The sequence below is a fragment of the Microcebus murinus genome, chromosome 3 (assembly GCF_040939455.1).
Source record: "Microcebus murinus isolate Inina chromosome 3, M.murinus_Inina_mat1.0, whole genome shotgun sequence".
Taxonomy (NCBI): Eukaryota; Metazoa; Chordata; class Mammalia; order Primates; family Cheirogaleidae; genus Microcebus; species Microcebus murinus.
The window spans coordinates 32,911,693-32,934,102 of NC_134106.1; the positions used below are offsets into that span (position 1 = coordinate 32,911,693).

General features: G+C 34.0%; 1 long non-coding RNA gene across 1 annotated transcript in view; it reads left to right on the top strand.

Moving 5' to 3' along the window:
* LOC105884539 (uncharacterized) overlaps positions 1 to 17,871 on the top strand; it is a 54,306-nt gene extending 36,435 nt beyond the window's left edge. Inside the window, exons 3-4 of the long non-coding RNA XR_012918545.1 lie at positions 16,083 to 16,157; positions 17,670 to 17,871. This is a non-coding gene — a long non-coding RNA (uncharacterized LOC105884539). The remainder of the gene's footprint in view (positions 1 to 16,082; positions 16,158 to 17,669) is intronic.
* Positions 17,872 to 22,410: the final 4,539 nt, after the last annotated feature.

A 22,410-nucleotide genomic window follows, 5' to 3' on the forward strand; every position in this document is an offset into this window, starting at 1 on the left:
AAAGAAATAAAAACAGAACATTAAAAAGAAAGGAGAATTTGTTCTGAGAGAGACAAGAAAAGAGGGCACCTTGGAGAGAAGAGAAGTCATTTCTTTTTTTCTTTTTTCTTTTTTTATTTCAGCATATTATGGGGGTACAGATTTTAAGGTTTCAATAAATGCCCATTTCCCCCCCTCCTCCCACAATTCTGACTCTCCAGCATGACCATCCCCCAGATGGTGCACATCTCACTCATTATATATGTATATACCCTCCCCCCTCCCACCTGCCCAATACCCTATTACTGTAGTACCTATGTGACCACTTAGGTGCTACTCAGTTAATACCAATTTGCTGGTGAGTATATGTGGTGCTTGTTTTTCCATTCTTGGGATACTTCACTTAATAGTATGGGTTCCAGCTCTAACCAGGAAAATATAAGATGTGCTATGTCACCATTGTTTCTTAGAGCTGAATAGTACTCCATGGTATACATATACCACATTTTATTAATCCATTCTTGGATTGATGGGCACTTGGGCTGTTTCCACAGCCTTGCTATTATGAATTGTGCTGCTATAAACATTCGAGTGCAGGTGTCTTTTTTGTAGAGTCTCATTGGATCTTTTGGGTAGATGCCCAGCAATGGGATTGCTGGATCAAATGGTAGATTCACTTGCATCGCTTTAAGGTATCTCCATATTGCTTTCCACAGAGGTTGAAATAGTTTGCAGTCCCACCAGCAGTGTAGGAGTGTTCCTCTCTCTCCGCATCCACGCCAGCATTTGTTATTTGGAGACTTTTTGATAAAGGCCATTCTCACAGGAGTTAAGTGATATCATATTGTAGTTTTGATTTGCATTTCCCTGATGATTGGAGATGATGAGCATGTTTTCATATGTTTGTTGGCCATTCTTCTGTCTTCTTTAGAAAAGTTTCTGTTCAAGTCCTTTGCCCACTTTTTAATAGGGTTATTTGATTTTTTCTTCCTGATTTTCGTGAGTTCTAAGCATATTCTAGTTATCAGTCCCTTATCGGATGCATAGGATGCAAAAATTTTCTCCCATTCTGTAGGGTGTCTGTTTACTTTCATGACTATTTCTTTGGCTGTGCAGAAGCTTTTTAGTTTGATCATGTTGCATTTATTTATTTTTGTTGCTGCTGTGATTACCTTTGGAGACTTCTTCATAAACTCTTTGCCTAGGCCGAAGTTTAGGAGAGTGTTTCCAACTTTTTCCTCTAGAATTCTAATAGTTTCATACCTTAGGTTTAAGCCTGTTATCCAGCGTGAATTGATTTTTGTGAGAGGTGAAAGGTGTGGGTCCTGTTGTAGCCTTCTACAGGTGGCTATCCAGTTTTCCCAGCATCATTTATTGAATAGGGATTCTTTTCTCCAGCGTATGTTTTTGTCTGCTTTGTCAAAGATTAGAAGGCTATATGAGGATGGTTTTATGTCAGGATTCTCACATATGTTCCACTGGTCCATATTCTTATTTTTGTGTCAATACCATATTGATTTAATTACTAAAGCTTTGTAGTATAGTTTGATATCTGGCAAATTAATGCCTCCCATTTTGTTTTTGTTGCCTAGAATTGCTTTTGATATTCAGGGTCTTCTTTGGTGCCATACGAAGCGTAAAATTATTTTTTCTATATCTGTGAAGAATGCTGATGGGATTTTAATAGGTATTGCATTGAATCTGTAGATCAGTTTGGGTAGTATGGACATTTTGATGATATTGAGTCTGCCGATCCACGAGCATGGTATGGATTTCCATCTGTTTACATCCTCTGCTATTTCCTTCCTCAGTGTTTCATAGTTCTCCCTGTAGAGGTCATTTACCTCCTTGGTTAAGTATATTCCTAGGTACTTTAATTTCTTTGTTGCTATTGTGAAGGGAATTGAGTCTTTGATTTGGTTCTCAATTAGATTGTTGTTGGCGTATATGAATGCCTCTGATTTCTGTGTATTAATTTTGTATCCTGAGACTTTACTAAATTCATTGATCAGTTCCAGGAGTTTCTTGGTTGAATCCTTGGGGTTTTCTAGATACAATATCATATGATCAGCAAACAGTGAAAGTTTGATCTCTTCTGCCCCTATTTGGGTACCTTTCATTCCATTTTCCTGTCTGATTGCTGTAGCCAAGACTTCCAGCACTATGTTGAACAGAAGTGGAGGTAGTGGGCAGCCTTGTCTGGTTCCAGTTCTAAGTGGGAACGATTTCAGTTTTTCCCCATTCAGTATAATGTTAGCTATGGGTCTGTCATATATGGCTTGTATAATTTTTAGGTATGTCCCTTCTATGCCTATTTTCTTAAGTGTTCGTATCATGAAAGGGTGTTGAATTTTGTCAAAAGCTTTTTCTGCATCTATTGAAAGAATCATGTGGTCTTTGTTTTTGCTTCTGTTTATATGGTGAATTGCATTTATAGATTTACGTATGTTGAACCATCCCTGCATCCCTGGGATGAAGCCCACTTGCTCGTGGTGGATTATTTTTTTGATAAGCGTCTGGATTCGGTAACCTAAGATTTTGTTGAAACTTTTTGCATCTATATTCATTAGGGATATTCGTCTGTAGTTTTCTTTTTTTGTTGCATCCTTTCCTGGTTTTGGTATCAGAGTAATATTTGCTTCATAAAACGTGTCGGGGAGGTTTCCGTTCTTCTCGATGTTGTGGAATAGTTTCTGCAAGATAGGTATTAGTTCTTCTTTGTAAGTGTGGTAAAATTCGGGTGTGAAGCCATCTGGCCCGGGACTTTTCTTTTTAGGGAGATTTTTAATTGCTGTTTCTATTTCAGCTGTTGAGATTGGTCTGTTCAGGGAATCTATTTCTTCCTGGTTGAGCCTAGGGAGGCTGTGTGTTTCTAGAAATTTGTCCATTTCCTCCACATTTTCTAGTTTGTGTGCATAAAGATTTTTGTAGTATTCATAAAATATATCTTGTATCTCTTTGGGATCATTTGTGATATCTCCTTTTTTATTCCTGATGGAGCTTATTAGAGATTTCTCTTTTCTGCTTTTCGTTAGCTTAGCCAATGGTGTGTCAATTTTGTTTATTTTTTCAAAGAACCAACTTTTTGTTTTATTAATCTCCTGAATAGCTTCCCTGTTTTCAATTTCGTTTAGTTCTGATTTGATCTTGTTGATTTCACTTCTTCTGCTGGGTTTGGGGTTGGTCTGTTCTTCTTTTTCCAGCTCCTTGAGTCGTTTCATTAGATTATCTATTTGTGATCTTTTTGTCTTTTGGTGATAGGCATTTATGGAGATAAACTTTCCTCTCAGAACTGCTTTAGCTGTGTCCCAGAGGAGTTGATAACTTGTCTCTCCATTGTCGTTTTCTTCATAGAATTTTTTTATTTCCATCCTGATTTCTTCATTCATGAAGTAATCATTTTGTAGGAGGTTGTTGAATTTCCATGTTTTTGTGTAGAAATGTGAGTTTCTGTTAGGATTGATTTCTAGTTTTATTCCACTGTGATCTGAGAAGGTACATGGTATGATTTCTATTTTGTTAAATTTCTTGAGATTTTCTTTGTGTCCTAGGATATGGTCAATCTTAGAGAATGTCCCGTGAGCTGATGAGAAGAATGTATATTCAGTGGCTTTGGGGTAGAATGTCCTGTAGATGTCAGTCAGACCCAATTGTTCCAGGGTTTTGTTTAAATCCATTATTTCTTTATTAATTTTCTGTTTCAAGGATCTGTCTTGTGCCATCAGTGGGGTGTTGAATCTCCGGTGATTATGGAGTTGCTATGAATCCATTTGCTTAGCTCCAGTAAGGTTTGCTTTATGAAACTGGGGGCACCTAAGTTGGGTGCATATATATTTAAAATTGTTATCTCTTCTTGTTGGACTGTGCCCTTCACCATTATATAATGACCCTCTTTGTCTTTTACTACTTTTGCTGGTTTAAAAACTAAATCGTCTGAAATTAGAACTGCCACACCAGCCTTCTTTTGGCTTCTATTTGCTTGGAATATTGATCTCCACCCTTTTATTTTTAGTCTATATGCATCCTTGCAGGTTAGATGTGTTTCCTGAAGACAGCATATACTTGGCCTGTATTTTCTTATCCATTCAGCCAGCCTATCTATTCAGCCAGTTTCTTGAGTGGAGAGTTTAAGCCATTCACATTTATTGAGAGAACTGATAGGTAAGGTAGATTACTGTTCATTCTGTTGGGTTGGATGTTGTCGCTTTGATTTATCTCTTGAGCCATTGTATTATCTGGCCTTTAATCTTAGGGTTTTGGTTGTTTTTATATCCATGAGTTTTTATTATGGTCTTCCGTGCGTAACACTGTTTTGAGTACTTCTTGTAGGGCAGGTCTGTCTTGGTGAATTCTCTGAGACTTTGCTTGTCTGAGAATGACTTAATTTCTCCTTCATATATGAAGCTTAGTTTTGCAGGGTATAAGATTCTAGGCTGGGCATTGTTTTGTTTCAGAAGAGTGAGAATGGGGCCCCAGTCTCTCCTTGTTTGTAAAGTCTCATTAGAGAAGTCTGGTGTTATGTGAATTGGCTTTCCCTTGTATGTCACTTGCTTCTTTCATCTTACAGCTCTTAGAAGTGCCTCTTTAGTTGATATATTGGTCAGTCTGATGACTGCATGTCGTGACGTCTTCCTGTTTGCATTGAATCTCCCAGGGGTCCTCTGAGCTTTTTGAACTTGTATATCGAGATTTTGAGCAAGGCCTGGGAAATTTTCCTCTATTATATCTTCAAATAGCTTGTCCAACCCTTGAGTGTTGTCTTCTTCCCCTTCTGGTAACCCTATGACCCTCACATTATGTTTCTTCACATAATCCCACATCTCTTGTAGGCTTTGCTCTTTTCTCTTGTTTCTCTGCTCTATCTCTGTGACGGTTTTATTTAGTTGGAGGATGTTATCTTCAATCTCAGAGATTCTTTCTTCTGTTTGATCTACCCTGTTCTTGAGGCTTTCCACTGTATTTTGTAGTTCCTTGAATTGATTCTTCATTTCCAGGAGTTTGGTTAAACTTTTCTTCATTGTGTCTATTTCTTTAGTGAACTTTTGTTCTTGGTCCTGGAGGCTTTTGTGGTTTCTTTGTGTTGGTTATTGAGTTGTTGTTGCAGCTTGGTGAGTGTTCTTATGATCCACATACGAAATTCCTCTTCTGTCATTTTGGTTGCCTGATTTTGGTTGGTGTCCGTTTCTAGGGGGCTGGTGCTCCTCTTTGGGGGTGTGTTTTCCGTTTGGTTCTTCTTATTTCCTGAGTTCCTTCGCTGATTTCTTCCCATGTCGATCAGTAGTTGTTTCTTTCCTTTAGGTTTTTGCGGTCCCAATTCACCCACAGGGAGCCCAACCTGGGTCTATGTCTCTCAGCCTCTGAGTTGGCACCGTTCTCCTGGGAACACCGTGCCAGCAGCACCTGGGAGGGCTGGCGTGTAGGGAGCTCACAGTCTGAGTTCCCCTTAGTCAGCTGTAGGGTTCCAAAAGGGAACGTCCCGTTCCCTGGAGGTGCCTCTGGCTGGTGGCTGTATTGTCTCTCTGGGAAGCCGCGGGTAGGGTCGGCGGAGGGGAGGAGGAGGCAATATGGCACCTGCCGTGCGGCTCGGGTCTGTGCACATGGAGGTGCCGGGAGGGAGTTGGGAGCCTGGTGCCACGTCCAGTACAGGCTCACCGCTAGCTGGTGGCGGCCGTCTCTGGGCTGGTGTCCGCAGGTCTCTCCACCCACTGGGGAGCCCACCAGCAGTTTGAGATGCAGGGGAGGGGAAAGGTGACTGATCCACCTACTCTTGCCTCTGTTCTCCGGGCTGCTCCAGCGGTCTCAGCTTCCAGTTCTCCTCTGCAGCCTCCTCCCGTGGAGTCTCCCGGGGTCTCAGGTAACCCTCCTTCTGGCCCTCGTCCGCTGTATGCTCATCTTCTTGCTTCTTTTTTCTAATTTCTGCTAGAATCTGTCTTTTCTGCAGAGACACTCTGTCTGGCGGTGTTTCTCGTCTGCCATCTTGATCCTCCCCCTGAGAAGTCGTTTCTTCAGGGTACAATTTGGGAAAGGACAGCTTCAGGGAGATGATGATAGGAAAGGAGATACAAGGAAACTTATAGGAGACTCCTAAGTGAAAAGGAAATTTGGAGTGTCGTTTACAAATGTGAGGCCATCAAGCCCAGAGTGCAAAATCACCTGTCTGTATATCTACAGCCACGTAAGATGGCCATGTGAGAAAGATCCACAAAGCTTTTAAAAAACATTGATTCTTGAGATTCATTCCTAAAATTCTGATATAATAGATCTCATAAGAGTACACAAAGTTTATCAGATAGTGTGGCTAGAGTTAAACCCACTTAACCCTACTGTTATCTGTGATCTCTCTATTTATGGTCCCAAATGATCACGGACACTATAAATGTCAGGGATTCAAAGGGACTAAAGTATATAAAAATATAACAGTCATATGACATATACATTCAGTCAAATTTACATAAGAATAAAGATAAGTTCAAAGATAAATGTAAGATTTTAAAAAGTCATTATTTAAAAAGAGGGTTTACAAAGAAAGTTTTAAATCATCATTTAAAAAGAGGGTTTACAAGGAAGGTACAATCATTTAAACAATTTAGAACTGATAAATGGCCAAGACTCCACTTAAAAATGTTAAGAGACTTGGTGAAGACCAAATTGTTAGTAAGAAGTGAAACTTTTTAATCTCATGGAGTAGAGAATCGAATGATAGCAGAGGTTGGGAAGGGTGTGTGTTTAGGAGGGGGAGGAATGCTAAAAGGTTGATTAATGGGTATGAACACACAGTTAGATAGAAGGAATAAGTTCTAACGTTTGATAGCAGAGTAGGGTAATAATCTTTAACAATTTATTGTACTTTCAAAGTAGCTAGGAGAGACGACTTGAAATGCCAACACGTAGAAATGATAATTGCTCGAAGTGATGGATACCCTAAATATCCTGACTTGATCATTACACATTCTATGCATGCAACAAAATATCACATGCACCCCATAAATATGTACAAATATTATGTATCTATAAAAATTTTAAAAAAAGAACTTTTATCTAATTTTTCAATCTAAATAAATACAAAATTTGAGTGAGTGTAAAGTAAAATTTTCAATATTAGAACTGCTTATTCATTCACTATTACATGTGTATACTTGTGCTTATGTTATTTTATGGGAAATTTGATTTCATTTCATACTTTGGGTTTAGCAATTCTATCCTTATGTTGTCCTCTTCATAGAGTCCTGAGTCAAAGATGTGGCTTTTGCTACACTCAGACAACTGCTTGAACTGATTGGAACTTACCTGAATATTGCAGTAAAGATTCAGACTAGGAATCTCTACCTATAACTGCACAGTTGTTTTATGAAGACTAGCACTTGTGTTGCTATCTTACATGACAATATCATTTTGCTACTTTGTCAAATAAAAATATTAACAAATAATTTTAATCTCTATAGAAGTATATCTTACTTTGTCAAAATTCAGTGCACAAAGTTTTCTTATGTCCACTTGTTTAAGAACTCAGAAATATTTAAAGAAAGATATGAGCTGTAAATGAATACAATTGATTCTCTCCATACTCTTGCTATAACATTTTTCAATTCTAGATAAATTATATGAAGAGTAAATAATGAATTTACATTTTACTTTGTAATAAATCTCCAAACTAATAGGCCATGTGTTTAAAGTCATATTTTTATACTAAAAACTATGAGTTCATAGTAGCACTCATAAACCTGTAAAGCCCAAATACAGTTGGTAACAATCGCAAATTGCAACTCCTTGCTCAGAAGATGGCCAATGGAAGAGAGAATTAAGAATTTATTTTGCCTTTTCTATATGAACAAGGTAAACAAACATCCCTAATTGATGAGAAGAATTCAGTTTATAAATATGAAATAAATAATATAATTTAAAAAAAAACATTACTTTTTGCAATTTCTAAAGAAAGAAATGATTCTGAAAAATATCCTCAGTTAATAAAACTATTAGATGCATGTTGATGGAAAAACTTTATAAAGGCAGCATCAAGGTGTCACTAATATGTCAATCTTAGCACCACCTGGGGAAAAAGTAAACCATAGTGCCACTTAATGTGTTCTTTCCCCAAATACTTGACTTTAAATTTATTGAAACTTTCAGACTCAACTTTAAGTTTAGTGAAAATACAGGTGATAGAGAAACACATTATAAGATGGGAGGAAAAAAAATCTAGAATATAGGTCCTTTTGTAAGATAACTAAATGAGTTCTTTTCAACAAATTAAAGGCATGACAAAAAAAGTGGAGGACCTTACTCTCAATTAAAGAAGACTGAAGAGACACAATATGTACAATTTATCTGAATTCTAATTTTAAGAATCAGCATCAAAAAGATATTTTAAAAAATAAAGAACAGAGAAATTTGAATATGCATTAGAACTCAATATTAAGGAATTATTGGTAATTTTTGTTGATTGTGGTAATAGCAATGCAATTATATAAGAAAATGTTCCTATATTTTGGGGAAACATACTGAGATAAATATGAGTGAATGACATGATGTCTAATATTTGCTTTATAATATTTCTGGCTAAAGAAGAGAGAGAAAGAAAGAAATTGAAACAAAAGGACAAGAGTAGAGAAATCTATCTAATTTTATCACATACAGAGTTTTTATATTGTTCTCTCTACTTTTGTGTATCTCTGTCTTTTTTTTAGAACAAAAAACCTTTAGCATATATTTTATTATGTTCCTGCAGAACCCTCAGATTTTTTGCAATCTGTTTACCCCAGAATACAGAAGATTTACTGTGGACAGACATCCTTAAAATATGCACTTATGACATAAATACAATTTAATATATATTATTTTCTTAAATCTTCTTCAAACTCAGGGTCTACTCTTAAAGTCAATTTGTTCTTGTGCTATCAAATAAAAAACATGATTTGGCCATAATTATAAAAATGCAACTGTGTTTTACAATTGATTAACTGTTAAAAGAAAAATAATACATTCATTATTTCTGGGTAAATTATGAAGATATCTTTCCGAAGGGCCTTTGAATGAATCAAAAATCTCTGTGGGTTAAAACAAACAGAACTTTGAGACAAAGGTAAAATAATATATATCCTAGAATAATTAACATAATAGAGAGTTGACAGTATGTTTAAATTTATCTGAAATCCATTATCACAAATCACAGAGAAGAGAAATTGAGAAAGCTATAGCAGATCATGCCAATTTTGACACTGGAGGTGGAAGCCAAAGATCAAGATAGGAAATAAGAACTATCAGAAGATGCTGAACAAAGTGTATTACCCAGAGTTTTCTGCTCTGAATGTCTAAGAGGCCGTAGTAAGGCAATGAATACAGGGAGTAAATCATTGCAGTGAAGGTGGTAGAGAACTTGGTTGGCTAGGATATGACTGTGGATGAAAGTAAAAGAAAAAAATTAAAATTAGATTTTTTATTCCCACTTCCCACTTTTTCTCTGGAAACATTTTTTAAAAATATGTCTATTTCAGGAAGTTTGAATTTGAAGCAAAGGAAAATATGAATTGCATTTTCTAGACATAGCATTTCCACAAATACAAGCTCCCTGGTTATACAGAACTGCATCCCTGAAAGGCACAGTTGGTGCCCACTGAATTGTCATGCTTCCTTCTTAACCCTTGTCCTCCTAGGGCTTTGAGTAAGGAGCCCTTGGGTGTTAAGATGGAAACATGAATAGAAGAATTGAATGGTTTCTATGTATCTATAATAGATGCTCTTTCATTCAGAAATCTAATAATATTTAGTCTCTGAAAAATACGTAAAGAAACAAAAATGACTTTAACTAAGTATAGAAATTGAAGACTCATAAAATGACAGGTTTGAAGTAGATGTCTCCAATTTCTACAGTCTATGTCTGGTTGTGCTGCATGGGAGAGTGCTAGGTAGGGGTGGGCATAAAGAGGGTGTTGGAAGAGGGAACATTGAAGTAGGATCCATATATTTTAGAATGCGGGACCACACCATTAATCACTTCTTATTTTTCATCCAGTTGTGTTAGTGTCTATGGGTATTTGCTTCTATGTATATGTTCAGTACAATTCCTTAAGCCATTTGCTATTTTGTTTGCTTTGCTACATTTAAAAAAAATTGTTTCCCTCATTTCCTGAAACATAGATTTGAACAGACATGAAACCATAATAAATTTTCATCTGGATTTTTCTAACATAAAGATACTTTAATACGCTAATTTTCATAACGTGTTTGTTATTGTTGTTGTTTTGAAACAGGGGGTTTGCTCTGTCACCCAGACTGTAGCGCAGTGGCAGGGTATAACCCAATGCAGTCTCCCACTCCTGGGCTAAAGTAATCCTCCTGCCTCACCCTCCCCAGTAGCTGGGGCTACAGTAATATTCAGTTTTATTTTCTTGCTTTTAAGAAGTTCTATTTCCCTCATTATATAACACTGCCTTTCATTACATTCTTTTTAATGATAAAGTTATAAAGCTTTCACTTTGGTTCAGAAAATCACAGCTCTACTGAAAGCAATCTAAACCACATTACCTCTTTAAAACTAATTTACCTTTTAACATTAGAGACCAGTGGGAGACCAAATGCCAAAATAATTTCTTCCTTTTCTGGAAAGAAGTCAGTGGCATGCCTTCCTGTTATGTACTCAGGATGGTAAAAGATTGCTAATATAGTGTTCTGGAGTGATTTTTAGATCAGGTGCAAACAGTTAGGTTTTTGAGAGACTCAATCTATAAAGCACATAGTAATACAACATTAATTATTTTAGTTACTTTGTATCTTTCTTCTTCAACTTTGTTAGTTGTGTACATAGAGATTTTTACCTCTGGATAAAATCAAATGTAGCATATGTTCTCAGGATTTTACTATCAGTCTGTACTATGAGGACAATGTAGTCAATGGAATTTTGGAAACCCTCATGAATTTATCCGGTATACAGTAGCTTAAGCAATGACCTTTACTCAAAATTTTAGAAAATGAGAATCCTACTGATTATACAATCTCAGATTTGTTCTTTATCCTAACTCTATTCATTTAATCAGGTTGTTCATTATCAATTGGCTTACGCTATAAAAGAAAATCTTGGAGAATCTTAAGTAAAAGTTGATTTTCTGCCTGATTAATGTGGGCTATGTCCTGTTTTGGTTTTTAGGAAACAAAATGTTTTAAAATTATTTCATGTTTAATTCTATTTTTCAAAATAAAACAAAAAGTTATTATATTTGGCTTAGGTCATGTTTTTAACATTTTAACAATGGAATTTGGCCTTAGAAGTAATCTTCTGAATGAATGATTCTTGTCCCTAATTTCTCTAATAAATAATATTACATGTCTTCAACATTTTCTAAAAATACAACCTACTTCAGCATTTTGCTTTTACATTTTCTCTCTCTTTTTAAAATACATTTCCTTTAAATAATCGTTTCACTCTTTTGGTATGTTCTATTTGACACAAATCTTTTATTTCTTCCTTTGTATTCATTTGTTAAGTGACTATGATTATTGCTGCTAGTATTTTAATTCATTTTATCTAAAAGTTCCTATGGAGTCACATAGGACCCATATTACATTCTGTGAACAGAAATGAATGAACCTATCATGTGCATTTATTCAATTCAATATTTTAAAAATTATTGAGGACATCTAAGTGTTAACATCTCTGATAAATATCAATTCAATGAGACCAGAAAACCATCATAGAAAAACTCTTTGGGAATGAGGGAGCAAAGAAAAAAATTTATCTTTTCTTCATCTATAGTTATTTAGAACAAAGTTCTGTTCTAGTGTCTTATGTTTTATTTGAACTATATTAAGGTAATTAGAAATGATATTTAACATTTTTTAACTACCAGATTTTTCTTGAGAAGCTTCTATCTAATCTAATTATGGCCTCCAGAAATAACTCAAGCACATTCTGTGTTAAATTTGAATATGAAAAAAAAAATGATGGAAAGAAGAGCCACTGCAAACAGCTTAAAAGCCCCAAAAAAGTACATCAGAAGGAGTAATTCTCTTCTGATTCTTTAATAAGTTTTTCTAGTTTAGTGTTTTATTTTTTAAGGAGGGCTCTCATACGTCTGCTGTTGCTAGACACTCAATCTGTGATATGTTGACCTTCACTCTATTGCAAAGGCCAAATGTCATAATCTTTCAATAGATAACAATATTTTGAAACTGATAATTTGAGAACCAACCAATTGATACTTAGTTTTATTAATAGAATAAAGTTGTACTAAGTTCTGACTGTATTTATAGATCTATATTAGGGATCTTATAATACATCTTATGAATAGCCAATGGCTTTTGCCTGAAAAGTAGTGGTTCATTTGAGAAGAAAAAGTGTTATTTGTATGGAATGTAACACAAAGCAAAGTCAATAATAATAATAAGGAAGCTCAGTTTTTAGGTACAGGGTGGACAAGTTCTATTTTGTATCTGAATCATTAGGCAAGTGGTGTGCTTGAATTGTATCTGTAAGAAGAGCTAAGCTTTGTACAGGTGAAGTGAAGAATATTTTAGGGTGAAAAATAGTATGTGTAAGGGCAGGGTGATAACAATGTGGGCGACAGGTTAGGAAGGCTGTTTGAGTTAGTATCCTAGGATGTAAGTGCACGTATAGGGGAAGATAGGAGTGTAGTGTAACATTGGAAAGAAGTGGTGGCTGACTGGAAGCCAGGAAGGTAGGTGGACCTTGGACTTTATTCTGCAGATAGTGCTGAACCTCTAAGGGCTTTATAGCTACAAATCAAGAGAGCTCAGTGAGGAAAGTATTCAGTAATCCAAGCATAATGGATACAAGCCAAAAATAGCATGGTGGAGTGGAAAAGATAAAAATTCTAAACTCTGGTTTTAAATTTTCAGTTCAAGAGAAAGCAGAGACCTACCTTATGAGCTTTGTCAGCTGTTTTTAAAGGTTGTGTTCCTCTCTTCTTTTTGCCAGTCTGTTTGTATTCTGACCTGACATTCTGATAACGAATGTATTTTGGGATTCTTCTCTATGCCTTTCATCCTATTACAAAGGATTGACCCAGTGATGTTTGTGAATTCTGTAGAACTCTTAGCAAATCTGAGGACAAAGAACCTAGCTCAGATGATAAAAACAGATCTATCTCTATATGGCAAAATATTTCATTTTTAGTGGTCTTTGAACCTATTGGGATACCCATATTATAATTTATCTCCAAAAGGTTAGAAGTTCAAGGGGTCTAGAGTGAGAGAACCTGTGTTTAATCTCAGATTTACCTTATATTATGGGTGACTTTAGATAATTTATTTTAATTACTTAAGCCAGATTATGTATCTCTAAAACTGGCATGATAAAAATATATTGTGAAGACTGAATGAGATACTGAATGAGATATATGGAGAACTTTACATGGTGCCATGTACATCTTAATTAATAATTATCAGCAATTATTACCTTTCAAAGAAGCTTTTTGTTTGCTATTATGTAGTTATTTTGCTTTGCATGTAAATGCAACTATAATTCATGATGATTATATAATTATTGATAACCATATTCAGTTTGTTTCTGAATTATTTTTAAGTAGGCATTTTAGTTACCACAGTAGCAAGTAACTTCTCAAAATCACTTTAGTTTGAATTAATATTGATGGATTATGTACTGATATTAATTAATTCAAATTAACAATGGAATAAGGATGGATATTATTTGATTACATTCAGGAAACATTCATTAAAAGTATGTATTATGTTAAGCATGTATGTCATGGTCTCTGACCTCAAGGAGTTTGCAGGTGACCAAACAGACACACATATAAATAATAATATAGCACAGTGTAATGAGTTCACTAGTCAACATAGGCATAAGGCACAGGATTAGCACAACTAAGTATCTTAGAGAACAGAAATGACTTTGCAAAGGAAGTGAATCTGAACTATGCTTTTGAGCTATCCATCTATTGAATCTTGGAATTATATTTCTTCTATAGGGTATTGTGAGGTGAGAGTTGAAGAGGAAGAACAATTGTAAAGCATAATTTTCCAGGCAGTATGATACATTCAGAACACTCTATTTGCAAAGTGCTGAAGCATAAATCTGTAGGCAGGGCAATAAAAAGAATAACCCTTCAAGATGAGAAGCAAGATCTAGACCAGTGCTCTCCAATAGAAATAAAATGCTAGTCACACATGCAACTATAAATTTTCTAGTAGCTAGATTTAAAAAAAGGGAAATGGAAAAATTTAAATTAATTTTTATATTTTATTTAACTCAGTATATCAAAAATACTACCATTTCAACATGCAACTCATATAAATAATATTGATGAGATATTTTAATCTTTTTTTTTCACATTTAGTCTCCAAAATCCAGTTTGTATGTTACATTTACAGCACATCTCAGTTTTATGTCTTCAATAACTCTATGAGGTTAGGGGACCTCTGTGTTGGACAGTTCAGGGATGATGCAGACTATGAAGAGCTTGAATACCCTATTGAGGAATTTAGACTATATCCTATAAATCTTTGATAATATGTAAAGTCTATCCATATGATGAATGTCATTTTGTCTATTAGGTATTGAAGATATTTATGGGTAGCAAAATAGTTAGCCAGGAGACATGGGAACATTTCTATTCTTCTGTTGAACAATTATGTCTCTTCAGGAGGTCTTTAAGGAGTGAATGAAAGACAAAGTCACCCTCAATGATGGACAGGATATTTACCCAATTTCTCATGGATCTCTCCAGGGAGCTAGGTTGGACCTCATGGAGAATGCCATTACCAAAGCCAAATGATTCTGAATGGTCAAGAAGCAAAGCAGCCTCAAAGCCCAGTTTAGGTTTCTTTCCAAAGCTAATACTTGGATCTCACTACTCCACAATGAGAAGAGATATGAGAGCATACACAATAAGAGAAACTGAAGGGTCAGTATTTGTGGGAGGGAGGAGTGAGCTATTTTCAGGTTATCTTCAAGTTGCAAGTCTTTTGGGAAGAATCTTCTTAAGTGGGAAATATTAATATCTTAAGTGAGAAAGATACTAGAGGTTTCCCCCACCGCCAATATCTTACCACTTAAACTGCATGTCCAGACTGCCCAACTTTTTTATTCCTACTGTATAGAGAGAAAAACAGTTCAAAGAACCACCCCTTATATTTGTCCACTCAATACCTGGTACCATGGCTTCTCCCACAGAGAAAGGAGTAATTTTACCTATTCTTTGGGAAGAAGTAATGAGACCCCCATGAGGGATGTTTAAATTCTAGCCTAGATGACAATATGAGTTTTCAGATGTATTTATAAATGTTCAAAGAATTTGAGAATATTTCTTGGCTTCAATGGGCGAGAGAAGCATTATTATTTTTCTAAATTTTGCTTCACAAATGGTGTAGCATCCTGTTTGTGAGGTAGGAAGACTATACATCCTGTTTCACATGTGATAGTTCTAGTTCATGCCTCCTCCACCCCCAGCATCCTGTTTAATCTTGCATTTATCACATTTTAAAAATGAATAAGTTATTAGTACTACTTGCATTAAAATAAGTCAGAATGGATTTATTTTTGCAGTTTGTACTTCTGGCTTCTGTCATGTTCTTATCCAATAGTGTATTTGAGATACATACACAGCGAATAGTCTCCCTTTAACGGGTCATTAAACCTTAAAGAAAACCAGTGATGATACACCTTTCCTAGTCGGCAGGTACTTGTTGACAAAACAGTGTGTATTGACAGGAAAAGCTAGGGAGAGCTGTATCTTTCTGGTTTTCACTAGTATTGAAAAAGTAGTCCATTCTGCTGCTGCTTCAAAGCATTTGGCTGACTCTAGAGCCAGTTAGGTCATGGCCTGGGTTGCTGGTTTCATGATGCATGAAGTCTCTATGGAAAATGTGGGAAATTGTATATTACTTGTCTGTGAAATATATGTAGGAAATAGAAGCTAAGTTGTTCGGCCACAAGACTCAGAGAATAGTCTGAAATCTCTTGTTACATATACAAAATTAACTATTATCTTTTTGAAAGATACCCTTTAAGCAGCAATGAGCTCAAAAATGAAACTGCATGTATAATATAAGTACTACATTTGCCTTTCTTAAGAGTGTTGATGATGGTAAATTACAAAAACTGATTTTCAACATTTACCATTTTTGATGAGTGCTGTGGTGGTATCACTGGAAACGAAATGCAAGACACAAACCTGATGAAGAAGTGTTTGCATCTATTTCAAAAGGTAATTGTTATTTTAAGACTCTGTACAAAGAAAAAACCGAACACATGGAGCTTTAGAAAATGCATTATCATATCACTTTTTATTTTTATGAAAAGATTATTCTTATAAATTTTATTAATTTTTAATTTCAAGTTTTCTTATGCATGTATGAAAGATGTTAGAATGTTGGCTTCATTAGCAGAAGAACTTGGCAGAGTTAAATGATGTCAGTATTATATCGGTGCCATCTGATTCCAAATAGAAAACGAATTAATTCTGATAATAATTCTGTTTTTAATCTAATTTATAGAATTACAGTAATGCTTTTGAAGTTCATTTAGTAAAAGGTGAAATATTTGACAATTATTATAGATGTTACTGTTAATTTTTGGAAACAAAACTTCTAAATTGTGGTAATTAATTGAAAATCTTTAACCAAGGATTCAATAACTACAATGCCAAAACCTTTAGCTTTTAAAGCTTTAGTGAATTGTGTTTATTGAAAATAAAGCAAACAGAAATATATTGAAATAAATCCCCACAAAAGCAAGGAGGAATGAAACAAATTAAACACAGAGAATAAACAGTATTAAGATTTAATGTTAAAATTATGTAATTATGCTTTGTTATATTTTGACTTGGGAAAAAATCTTTACATGGAGCTCATAGATATGGATTGGATTTATGTGTATTCTGAGAAGGCTTTCAGTTTGTGGTAGCTACATTTTACTAAGTATATATGAGTAAAAAATAAAAATCATTTTATGAATTTTGACTTTTAAACATATTTGTGAAAAAATGGTACTCTGAGTAGAGGTAAAAGATAGTATGGGGAAATATTTGGACTAAAACATTTACACATTTTAATTAGAAATCACATTGAAAATATTCTTCTTTTGGTACAATTTTTTCTGAGCTTATCATGTATCTCAGCTCCTATAATGAGAGGATTTACAGTAAGAACTCTTGTTCTGTACAGAGAGGAATCAACTGAAGAAGCCAACGATCTCAAATTTGTTAACTATAAAATGAAACATGGTATTTTGTTAGGGCAACCTGAGCTAAGACATGCTCTAAGTTTTTTTTGTCAATTCCTTTTATCAGATCAAGGACATTCTTCTTTATTACTATCTTGCATGCATGAAAGTTCAGTTTTATCAATGTTTTTTCTACCTATGTTAAAATGTTCACATTATTTTTCTTTTATATGTTTACTTTTTAATGGTTATGTTTATTGATTTGTTATTGAACTAGCCTTGCATTCTTAATGTAAATGATCTTAATCATAATGTATGACTATTATTTTAATACAAATATATATTTATATAATATAAATTTTATATTAATGTATAAAATCAATATACTATTTTAAATGTATTTCAACATATTTTATTATATTTAATATAGTTAATAAATAATATAATGAATTATCAACAATATTATGATATACAATATCTTATATTTAGTATATATTTTTAAATATTAATATATTCTATTCCTTAAAAATTTTTTTTTTATTTTAACACATTACAGGGGTACAAATGTTTAGGTTATGTATTTGCTTTTGTCCCACCCAAGTCAGAGCTTCAAGCATGTCCATCCCTCAGACGGTGTGCACCACATTCATTAGGTGTGAATATACCCATTCCCTCATACCCCCTCCCATCTACCCAACACCTGATGAATGTTATTACTATATGTGCACTTAAGTGTTGATCAGTTAACACCAATTTGATGGCAAGTACATGTGGTGTTTGTTTTTCCATTCTTGGGATACTTCACTTAGTAGAATGGGTTCCAGCTCTATCCAGGATAATAGTAGAGGTGCCATATCACCATTGTTTTTTGTGGCTGAGTACATTTTTTTTAATGTTTTAAAATTTCTCATGATTTTTGAATTTATGTTCATGGCAGACATTGGTCTATAATCGTATTCTTTTCTTTCTTCTCTTTTCTTTTCTACCCCTTCCCTTCCTTTTCTTTTCTTTTTTTCTTTTCTTTTCTTTGTTTTTGAGATGGAAACTTGCTTTGTTGCTCAGGCAGGAGTTCAGTGGTCCGATAGCTCACTGCGATCTCGAACTCCTAAGCTCACGTGATCTTCCTGCCTCAACCTCTCAAGTAGCTAGTACTACAGGTACACGCCACCATGCCCAGCTACTTTCAATTTTTTTTGTATAGATGAGGTCTTGCTATGTTTCCCAGGCTAACATTGAACTCCTGGCCTCAAGTAATCCTCCTGTGTTGGTCTCCCAAGGTGCTGGGATTAGAAGTATAAGCCACTACACCCAACAGCCTATAGTTTTCTTTCAATTTTTGGCATCAAAATTATTTTGATTACATAAAATGAGTTGGGGATGTTTCTTCTTTTCCTAAAATAATTTATATAAGATTGGTGTTTCTTCCTTATATGTTCCTGGTAAAGTCATACTGTCATAGAATTTTCATCGAAGAAAGGTTTTAATTATTAACTAAATTCCATTATTTGTTATAAGTTTATTAAATATTTCAATTTCTTCTTGTGTCATTTTGTTAAGTTGTGTTTCTTGTGGAGTTAGAAAATTTCATCTTATTTCGTAAAACAGTGGTCATACAATAGTTGTTAATAATATATCCTTATATTTTAATAGATGTAGGATCTATATTTCTTATATTGATTATTTATATTTATCTATTTTTCCTAATTAAACTTCTTGAAGGTGATTCAATTTTATTAGTTTTGCTATTGTTTGTATATATGATTATTCTCATTTATTTGTTAATTGCTGCTCTTTATATGTGCATTTCTTATACATTTTGCTGATTTTACTGATTTTTTGTGGAATTTTCTGAGTTTAAAAAATTCTTTAACTGTTTAGTATATGTTCATTTTTATGTAGATCTTTTTTGTGTTGATCTTCTAAATTTAGGAAAGTTTGTAAATTTTTCTATAATTTTTCTTTGTAGATAGAAATTAACATAATGTCTAGAGATTCCTATTTCTTGATATAGCATCTCTGAGATTGCTATTCAAGTGAATCATATATTTATCTTCGTATTTATGTTCAGTGACTCTATGTGGATATAAATATGTACAAAATATGTACAAAATTTAAAGTTTTATCAGTTAGGATCATTGTTTGAAGCCTTATAAATTGATTATGGCTACATTAAGCAGAAAATGAATTTATTCAAAGGATACTATGTAGCTCAATACGAAGGCTGGAGCACAAAGCTCACAAAATAGGCAGAAATCAAGGGAAGCTCTAGGGCCAAAAACAGTAACTGTCATACCACAAAACCCATCTATTAAACAAGCTGGTGCTAATCCTGAGAATAGAAATTGGAAGCCGTCTTTGATCCTGATGCCACTGTATACCAGATTCCACCATCATCTGACAGAATGAACTGCAATCTATACCTGTGTCATGCCTCTTACTCAATGTCCCAGGCAAACACATATAACTGGTTGAACCTGGACACTTGCCCATCCCCAGATGCCAAGGTATAGAGAAAACAAACATTTGATTTTATGGATTTCTTGAAGATTCACAGAGTGTAAAATCTCTTTGTTTGATGAGGGTTCAAATTCTGGGCTGTCAAGTAATGTTGGTAAATGACCGTTTTAAGGATCATCTTCTAGAATAATATAAATATGAAATTGTAAAATGTCAAACTTCTAAGGGAAAAATATATGTGTCACAAAACAAGTGCAATCCAATATAAGACAGGAAAGGGAAAAATAAATAAAAAATAAAAGAAACAAGATATCATGATATAGTAGATGTATACTGTTTTTGACTACCTGAATCAATTTACTTGTATGTTGATGACAGCATCTGGATTTGACCTTGAGGATAACCTCCCCCCCCATTCTAATCTCTGCAATTCAGGTAGGGATAACCCAACCCACTTGTTGGTGAGCCCAGCTCTGGGCTTGACTGGTCAGGACATTCCACCTCACTGGTAACTGAGATTACCTCAGGGTTGGGCATGTTACTCATGCAAGGCAATAAAGACCATGACAGACAATTTCAGAAACCACTGAAACAGAGAAATATACCCGTTTTAGAAAGGTTGTGTCTTTGTAATGGAATCTTCAAGCAGCTGGTAGTCATCTTGACCCATGAGGGAAGATACTGACTGAGAAGACCAATGAGAGGGAAACAGAGGCCAGAGTGGTAGAAACAGATCCTTGATCATATTCATTGCAGTTAATTACAGTTCTGCTTGGATTGGGTATGAGTTTTAAGAAGAAAACTCTATTAATTTGTTAAAAGATATAAAAGATGGCTTTAATTACCAACTGGGTTTTATTTTTTCTTAAAAGAAATCTTGTAAGGATATTCTAAAGTTGATTTCAAAAAGAATTTGGATAAAAGGAGCCCAGAAAATTTGAAAACACATATGATGATTAATAAATGTCAAAGCATAAAGTAATGCTCCAGGAATTAAACAGTGTGGGTTTGGTGCTGGAACAAATTAATTAATGGAAAAGAAGAAAGTCCAGGGTAATTCATGTGTACATGGAATTATCTTTTATGAAAAAAACTCAGAAAAATGAACAATTGATATAAACAGGAAATTTTATGGAGTTAAAATGACTAATACATATAAGAAAAACTTCTAAATGCATTAGTAATCAAAGTAATACATAAAGAAATAATATTAAGAAAATATTTTTTCATCATATTATTAAAGATGAGCAAGTAATAATATCTAGTATTAGTCAGAATGTAATAAAATAGCCTTCTCATGTATCAAGAATTGTATTAATAGTAACTATAAGCTAATACAGCACTTTTGGAGGATAATTTGGCAGTATCAGTTACAATTTAAAATATGAATTCCACTTTTTCAGTAATGCCCCTGTTCAGATCATATAATGAAGATGCCCTTACTGTGAACAAACATATATATTTATTGCAGCATTGTTTGTACTAGCAAAAAATTAAAAACAACCTAAATATCCATTAAAGGGGGTTGACTTAGATAAATTAGGACATGTCCATATATAAGCTACTCTGCAGGGGCAAAAATAATAAGTTTATTTTCTTTGTATTTATGAAGGGAAGATCCAATAGGAATTGTTAAGCATAAAAGTAATTCACAAATTTATGTAGAGTATGATGCCATTTACACATATTTTAAAAATTGTATGTGTATGCATGTGTGTGTGTGTATGTGTACATACAAACTTATAAAAAGAAAAAAAGCAACAGAAGGATAAATGGCAAATTTTTAACAGTGTTTACTCTTAGAGAGGAAAGTAAAATGGAAGGAATCTTTTGACTATTTTACTCTTTATTGCTTAGTTTTATTATAATGAGTACTAATACAATTTAAAACAAATAGAATTAACACTTATTCTGGAAAAGTTATGTGAAAATAAAAAAATAGTTAAAATAAAAAAATAAAAAAATGCTTTCATTATAAAATAGTTTTATTTTTGAAATAATATTTCACATTATCTTATTCATGAATGTTATAAAATAAAAATAACTGGTTTTGTAAATTCTGTTTGGTTACCTTAGTTCTATTGAACAATTGATATTAAAACTAGATTTGATTAAAAAGGTCTTCTCTTATACAATTTCCTGACTGTAGTCCATGTAGAAGACATTTTCATTATTGATGAGGTAAATATATTTTTGAAAATGTATACTAAATACATAGTCACAGAATCATTTATATACATTTGAAATTTCTCATCCTTTCCATTCCAGTTTTCCTTTAAGTAAATAAGATGAAATAATCATACAACATATGACTGAATCCTTTGGTAGATACAGGATTTATTTTAGGAATTGTCTTTTACTCTGGTGATAAATTTACTTTTTGATATATTTAATTTAACAATAAAAATTATCCTATTTCTATCATTCAAATTATTTCCAGTAAAAAACAAACAAAAAAGCACGACAAAAAACAAAAAAACAAAAAACAAAAGTAGATTTGATTAATGAAAAGAGCTTCTGCCCAGGCATTTAATTCAGTGGTACTTCAGAGAAGTTAAACGCAGGCACATTCCTCAAATACCTCTTTAATTTGTCCCTTCCTTTTCAGCTACTATTGCCTTGGTTCAGACCCTCACTGATGGCCAGGTTCATCTGAATAGACTCCTAGATGACTTTTCCTCTTATGGGCTCATTTTTTTCTAGTCTGTCCTTCTGATTGCTGTTAGTGTTGACTTTTTGAAACCTAACTCACACAACTTGGAGTTTTCGGTAGAGGTTCATAGCCACAGCCAATCTGTGTCTCAGCTAGGAGGGAGCTGGAGAGCAGAGAATAAGTAGTT